Source organism: Engraulis encrasicolus, chromosome 11, assembly GCF_034702125.1.
Source record: "Engraulis encrasicolus isolate BLACKSEA-1 chromosome 11, IST_EnEncr_1.0, whole genome shotgun sequence".
In the NCBI taxonomy this organism is placed as follows: domain Eukaryota; kingdom Metazoa; phylum Chordata; class Actinopteri; order Clupeiformes; family Engraulidae; genus Engraulis; species Engraulis encrasicolus.
Window position 1 is genome coordinate 31,313,275 of NC_085867.1, and position 8,048 is coordinate 31,321,322.

General features: G+C 41.9%; 1 long non-coding RNA gene across 2 annotated transcripts; it reads right to left on the reverse strand.

The window, feature by feature from the left end:
* Positions 1-1,020: 1,020 nt before the first annotated feature.
* LOC134458931 (uncharacterized) lies at positions 1,021-6,885 on the reverse strand. Of its 2 annotated transcripts, XR_010036702.1 has the most exons (4): positions 6,594-6,885; positions 4,816-4,952; positions 2,550-2,699; positions 1,021-1,062 (listed from the first exon to the last, which is right to left on the reverse strand). It is a non-coding gene; the product is annotated as an uncharacterized LOC134458931 (long non-coding RNA). The 2 variants fall into 2 exon arrangements; XR_010036701.1 differs by lacking the exon at positions 1,021-1,062 and having other exon boundaries at positions 2,460-2,699.
* Positions 6,886-8,048: the final 1,163 nt, after the last annotated feature.

Below are 8,048 nucleotides of genomic sequence, written 5' to 3' on the forward strand. Positions count from 1 at the left end.
TATTTGGAGTAGGCCTATGTTAAAAAAAATGTAATGTAAGCAAAGTCTGCCCCCATTAGAATAGCTCAGATCTCAGAAAGGGCTGAGTCAAAAAATGCAGCATCAGCAGGCAATGACAAGTCAAGGGTAGCGTGAGCAATACAACAGCATATTGAAATTGGCAGAAGTTATAAGGCAGTGTTTCTCAACCTTTTCTTAGGCGAGGCACCCTTTCAATTCATGAAAAATCTCAAAGCACCCCAAACCAACAAGCCGTAACCTGGTATTGCATCCGATACCACACAAACTTAGATAAGTAAGTTAAGTTAGATAAGATAAGTAACACATTTGGAGACGTTCAAAGTTGCAGCTTTATCTTCGACAGGCTATGTGTAGGCCATACTGGGGTGACCTAAATTTACTTTATTGTGTAAATAGTGGATGAAAAATGTAAACGTAAATGGTGGATGAAAGATTCCACTGACTAAGCATTAATTTAGACAAATATGTATTATACTACATAACTTATTTATCTATTTAGGTCATTTTCACATTCCGTCAGCCACGTTTCCGCGGCACCCCTGAGGGGGGTGTTTGGCACCCCAGGGTGCCATGGCACCACTGTTGAGAAACACTGGTTTAAGGAATAGAAAGGGACACAAAAGGGCCCTGAAACACACTGAAGTGTGTGTGTGCGTGCGTGCCTCTGTATATGCACATGCACACACAGTGCCTAGACTTGACTAACATACCAGGTCTACAGCTCCAACCTCCAGCAGATGTCTTCCATGTGGCAGTTGTTGTGGAGGAAATCGTGCTACACAATTTTAAACGATATGGCAACGGTGTGGCCATGCTGCTAGGCATAATATATGCGGTTAACCTGCAGTGTCCGAGCGCCATGAAGTACGTATTCGTTTCTGCAACGTGTGGTAGTGAAAATACAACCAGACAACGCCTCAGCTCGAGTCCACAACTTCCGAAACAAGCTGCTGGAAAGGCTCCCTCCTGGTTGACTTCGTAGCTAATCAGAACTCCAAGGTGGATGTCTTTCGTTGCTTCTCCAAGTGTGTCACCATGGGCCTTGAGAAGGAAAAAATTGTGAATGTTTAGAACATGGGGGTGAAACTCTAAGGGACAAAATCTAAATCTGGGACAAAGTTGCGGGTCAAACTCAACATTTATTAAATAAAAAATGGGCTAAAATTGCACAACCAGGCACTTAATACTTAGAGGCAAATTTCGCAAGTACCCATTCCCATTATTTAGAGTACCGGTAGTTCAAATGTAGCCTGGTTCACACCAGACGGTTTATGTGTAGCTTCAGCTCCCCCTGGCGGAGCAGAGCTACACACACTACCGCCTGGTACACAGCCATAGAGCACGCTCCGTCTCCAACCAGAAAATAGGCTGAGAATGTATTGCTTCGGCACAGCCTACTCATCAACAAATTCCTTCACAAACCTTCCTGTTAATCTTTAAAGAGTCAATATAGTCTCTAATCTATCTTGTGACTCCTCAATGTGAGTTACCGTTTATATTTCAGAAATAAATGCTCCGTCTATTTTCTGGTTGGAGACGGAGCGTGCTCTATGGCAGTGTTTCCCAACCAGGGGTACGTGTACCACTAGGGGTACGTGAGCACACTGCAGGGGGTACGTGGAAAAATGAAAAAACGTATGGAGCATAGTCACATTGGGATATAGAGCATGAGTGAGGGGGTACTCATGGTATAACGAAAAGGCTTAGGGGGTACGCAAGACAAAAAAGGTTGGGAAACACTGCTCTATGGCTGTGTACCAGACGGTAGTGTGTGTAGCTCTGCTCCGCCAGGGGGCGCCAAAGCTACACACAAACAGTCTGGTGTGAACCAGGCTAGTTCAAATGTGCCTGTGCATATTCTCACACTACCCTGGACTTGTCAGTACCTGTTCTTGCTTACATTTCTCCTTGTCAGTCGCTTTGGTCAAGGGTAGCGTGTGCAATACAATAGCATATTCAAATTGGCAGAGGGTTAAAGGGTTAAATAAACCATCTATCTACAGAGTTTTGTTCATCTAGTGTGAGGTTGTTATTTGTGAAGAGTTCTGTAAAAACATCTTAAGTTACAAAAAAAATGTGCTTTAGCGATCAGTAAAAACTAACGCAGTATGTTAAGGGTGATAATAGTCCAACACTAGAAAAAAACCCAACAAAATTCTGGTCTTTCCTAGAAGGAAGCTCACGCAATGGTATCCATCTAGTGGTGTCAAACTCAAGTTCACAGTGGGCCAAAATCTAAATCTGGAACGAAGTCTCAGCCCAAAATCTATATACTGAATGAAAAACAGGTTAAAATTGTGCAAGCATGCACGTCCCTGTACATATTCCGTTGCATATGAGGGTGAGATATCACACTGGCCTGGGCCCCAGTCATTTGCCTGTGACACACTGAATTGTGTACTAAGTCAAGACATCTGAAATTATCTCGTAAGCCAGATTTTAGCCCCCGTGCCTGAGTTTCACACTCTTGATCTAAAGAACATTGGACTAATTGGTTAATCTCAAACGCTAGGTTGTCTTTGGTATACCTGTCGTTCAGAAAACATGGCCGGCCATCTCTCCATGCTGTCGGCAACCATGGGTTGATCCCCAACTGTTTCTTTACGGCGAAGCGAGAAAGTAGCAGACATCACTTCATCCACTGTTGTGTTGTCTGGGTCTTTCTTCATTACCTCCATCTGAATGTAATTGCACAAGCACAAAGTCCACATGCTATGACAATAGTCTTCAGACTTTAGAGCAAAGTTCAGTCAGTACACGACAGTCAATACACTACATACATACAGTGCTCATAATACTAGCAGTGCCTTTACAAAGGTGAGTAAATGTCAAAATTCTTCAAGTAAATTGTACTTAAAGAGCATTTTTTGTGGGACACTGCACATTATATTTCAAAGCCAGTACTTATTCAGATTTGGAAAGGTAATTCAATTTTGTGACATTTCATAGAAAGTGAAGAAATGTTTTGTTAAAAAAAATAGCAGTGTTGACTTCGGTCTATGTTGGAAACTCAAAAATGTTCTGTACCTACTCACAAATTCTCAAAAAATTCTACCTTGCTGAGCATGCTTAACTAATATTTTGTTGCATAACCATGGTTTCTAGTAACAATTTAGCATCTGTGGTCCATGTAGTCAACCAACATCCGGCAACGGTCCACACGTATTGCAGCTCAGTGTAATTGTATTACAGTCCACAATTCCTCTGCATGTCTTGATTTTGCCTCACCAACAGCAGGTTTTTTTTATGTCACCCCACATATTTGCAATGCTATTAAAGTGGTGGTTCGCTATTTTAGACATTAAGCCCTGTTTGTGTGACTTCTGGGGTGAAGTGGAGATCTTCTCATCACAATTTTGACATTTGGTCCTGAATGGAGCATTTGGGGATCCAAGACTGCAGCCCCCCCGCAACTTGCATTGACTCCAATGGAGTACTCAAGCAATTGATCATACAATGGCTCTGCAAACGAAATGTCTCTGCAAACGAAAGTTTAATGCCATTTTATGACCGATTGCTTGAGTGCTTCATTGGAGTCAATGTAAAGGTGGGGGAGCTGCAGTCTTGAATACACAAATGCTCCGTTCAGCACCAAATGTCAAACATTGAGAACATCTCTACTTCACCCCAGAAGTCACACAAACAGGGCTTTAAGTCTAAAATAGCGAATCACCACTTGTGCTGGATGCTGTTTCTCTGTAACCAAGATTTTACTAGCAAGCACAATTATGGTACCAGACAAACAGCATACTAATGGAGTGGCCAGCACAATTCCCGGACCTTAATCTCATAGACAACATGTGGGCTGACAAAAAATGCTACTTATGAGGCAAAACCAAAAAATGCAGAGGAATTGTAGAATTTAGTACAATTAAGCTGAGCTGCAATACCTGCTGACGGTTGCCAGACTTTGGTCGACGCCATGCACCACAGATGCGAAACAGTGCAGAAACCATGAAGATGCAAAAACATATTAGTTTAAGATGCTCACCAAAGCTGAATTTTCAAGAATTTGTTAGTTCGGACAGAACATCGAGTTTCCAAATACAGATGTAAACAAACACTGCTATTTGTTTGAACATTACATGTCTTCACTTTCCGTGAGATATCATAAAATGTAATTCTTCGCTTTGAAATAGAATGTGCACCGTCCCAAATGCATTTTGACATTTACTCACCTTTGTAAAGGCACTGCTATTATTATGAACACAACAGTAAGTGCATACGGTGTACTCCAGGGATGTCAAACACACTGACAGGGGCCAAATCTAGCCCATACGGTCATTCTATTTGGCCTAAGAGATCATTTCAGATGTGATCATTTAAGTATGGTACGTGTTTGCTCTATTTTAGCCCATTTTTACTTCAGTAAATTATTGTCAGATTTTGATTTTGGGGTCACTGTGAATTTCAGTTTGACATCTTTGGTGTAGTCCATCACTGAACCCAGAATAATCGGTGCCATGCGGCTGCCTTCAGTGCCTCTGCGTGCGTGCGTGCGTGCGTGCGTGCGTGCGTGCGTGCGTGCATGTGCATGTGAAGCACTCAGTCAACTTTTTAGTTGAGATATTGTGTTACACAAATACGTTTTGATTCCTTGAGATCTAGACAGGTACAGTATTTTTGGAAAAAGAAAAAAGCGCCTAAAGTGTTAAAGTGCTGTACCTTGTAGATACACAGGAATGGTGTGTGTGTGTGTGTGTGTGTGTGTGTGTGTGTGTGTGTGTGTGTGTGTGTGTGTGTGTGTGTGTGTGTGTGTGTGTGTGTGTGTGTGTGTGTGTGTGTGTAATATACCTAAATGCCCCTCCATCACTCCAGCATTTTGCCCTTGTGGAGAATCCGGACAGTAGTTTGACTTCTTCAGGTTCGGTCACTTCCCTTTTCTTTTGTTGACCAGGACCTCCGGGCATTCCACTGCACTGAGTTTTTGCCTGAGTGCATACAAAGAAACATTTCATTTCATTTCAAACTAATTGCACGATTGCATCATTAATTAAACTATTCTTGGCCTTGTTTACAAGTGCAGAGGGTGGCCCTCTTGAAAAATGGCTTGGATTTTGGGTGGTAAACGCCATTTGCTGATGGGGTGCATTCTAATGAACATCTGTGCCAATTTCCATACTTGCATACCAAAGTGAACCATTTTGTGGTGATTTTGCATGTATGCACTCCACTATATGTTGGGAAAGGCACAAAGGTGGATGAAAGACAGTCTCTAAACCAGGCGTCATCAATGTGGTGCCCGTAGACCAGCTAGCCCTCCAGGAGCTTCTGAGGTGCCCAACAAGAATGTTAATAAACAGTCACGACTACCAGATTTTAGACACAGTTAATGCATTTCTTAATATGAATATGACATTATTTCTATAGCCTATAATATAGCCTATAAAAACATTTCCTTATAAGCAAATTATCATTCAATCTAGTGTGATTTAGGAATGATGTCAAGACACCAGCACTAGGATTTTGAACAAAAGTAGCCCTCTGACCCAGAGAGGTTTGGGAGCCCTGATCTAAGCACAACCTAGAATGGAATTGAGAGTGGGCGACCTACGACGAGCCGTGGGGCTTTTCCTTCTCCGTTGCATCCACTAGAAGCGAAGACTGACAATAAGAACTAACAATTACACCCGAAAATGCTTCACAGCGAATTGTTAATTTATTTAAAAAGTGAATATCCACAACAATGTTTCACCCATGAAGTAAACTTCAGAACTCACTTTTCCATTCACGTTACCTCGACAGAATAATCACACGTAGCGAATTAGAGCTCTAGTCAACAAAGCCAAACGCCCGCCAAAATACCCAGCAACTCGACAACATTGCTAACTCTGGTAGGTGCTAGCAAACTCCAATAAACGAAGTGTCAAGTCAACCCGAATCACATTTTTCCCCCTTCAAATAACTCTCGTCTCAGAACAAATTGAGATGCCTGTCGTGCCTCGAATACCCAGCTAATATAGGAACTAGGGCTCTAACTTGCTTTAGCAATTAGTCTACAAGCACAGTCGGGCGGCATAGCCTACAAACTTACACATTTCCTAACTAGCCAGCAGACTTACAATAACTGAGGGGGAACTAGGCAGCGTAACCATTTTCAAAACGTAATTTGCCCCGAGATAGGTCAAGCAACTACCTAGATTCGCCATGCATATGAGGTTGACACTGAATAGCAAACCCCAGCCCAAATTACCCACATCCAGCGACAGTGCTCACAGCCCTGCTAACTAGCTTGCCCCCACCACATACGCACCTAGCGTACATAGATACAATTGTATCTACCAAGTTCATATCAGTTCGAATGCAGCACAAACTTTGTTCCCCACTACTAACCAAGAGACGCATCTTAAATATAATGTATTTATCTCTCTGAGAACAGCAATTATTCTTCTGCAGCACCTGAAAATGACAATACATTGCACCTGCAAATACCCTCAGAAGCACCGATACGAGCGTAGCATAGCCTACCAGCATCCTAGAGTAGCTCACGGCTAAAATGTCAAACAAGTATACGGCACAAATGACATGGCTTCCTCTGCGCACAAGTAGCTAAAATGATACAAAACACTTACTAGTTGCGAAATCCTCACGAAAGAGAAGGACATTTGAGCTTCTTCGGGGTGAGTCGACCGTCAGCTACTTCGGGATGAGTCGACCTCGGCTCTCTCTGGCGCGGGCGGCTGGCTGAACTAGGACAGTGCGCGCGTGATCCAAATGTAACAAACGTCTCTGCAAGTTGCGTCAGGGTGGGAGCTGGGAGAGGGAGGGCAGCGGTGCTGGTTGCGTTAGGCCTACTGAACAAACAAAAGACCTACCGATTTTTTTTGTCCCACAAAAACACCGAACACCTAAGTCATTATGGACTTCGACTACACCACCATGTTTTATTATTATATTGGCCTATTTCCCAATTCTAATTATTGTCATTCTTCATGTGTTCCCATTTTCTCCTTTGGTGCTCATCGGGACTCTTGCTTGTTTCAAGGATATCCAAGATATTGATAAAATCATTTAAATAATTATTTGGTTAGGTTACGCCTTATTCCTGGAGTAGCCTAAAGATGTCAAAAGGAGATTGCTATTCAGATTAATCTGGTGCAGAGGTGAGGGACGCCAGCAGGGGGCGATGGAGGTACCCCACTCAAACTTTTAATTGTAAGTTCATTCAACTTCCTTGTGTTGAAAGAACTTATGGGTACAAGTCAAATAACTACAACTCAGACATATGAGTTGAATTTTCATAAATCATTTTTGTATAACAGAATAAATTAAATATACAAGTTATCATAACTAATCACTCATATATTTTTTTACAGTGTACAGACAGAATTGTTAATAATAACAACAGATAAATAATAACAGATAAATATTTTGTAGGCCTAAAGCTTTTCATTAGAAAGAAGTGACACGTTTGCTATTTGCTTTAATATGTAGAGGCCTGTATTTCATTTTAATTTTGTTGTTTAATCTACGGGATAGGCAAAGTGACAGCAAGGACAGGACACTGAGAATGATTAGTCTGTCTTGATGAATAACTGATCGTTATCGTGAGGTCCTTGATTAGAAAATGTAATCTGACATTGGACCCAAAACACAGCTCGTGGCTGCCACAGAGATGCAGCCAAAAAACGTTGAGTTCTACCCACAAAGGTTAAAAAGGATACTGCCTGAGCTTTAAGGTTTTTCAAACTGATGCACTACGTGCTATCCCTCTCAAAGGCAATGAACCGCATATCACTTAAGTATATTTATGAAATTGTAAGGACTCGGCACAAAACATAACAAGGACATATCAAACATAAGCAGGTAATTGGAGTGCTTCTGGGTCTTCACCTTTTTTCCTTGGTGCTCATCAGTGTAGGGGCTCTCAAACTTGGTCCAGGAAGACAGATGCTGAGGCACTCAAGGTTGCAATTTTTTTACTTTTTTATTTAAAAGTAAAAAAATTGCAACCTTGAGTGCCTCAGCATCTGTCTTCCTATAACAAGGACATAATTTGACTAATAGACCAGTCAATCTAGCTCTAA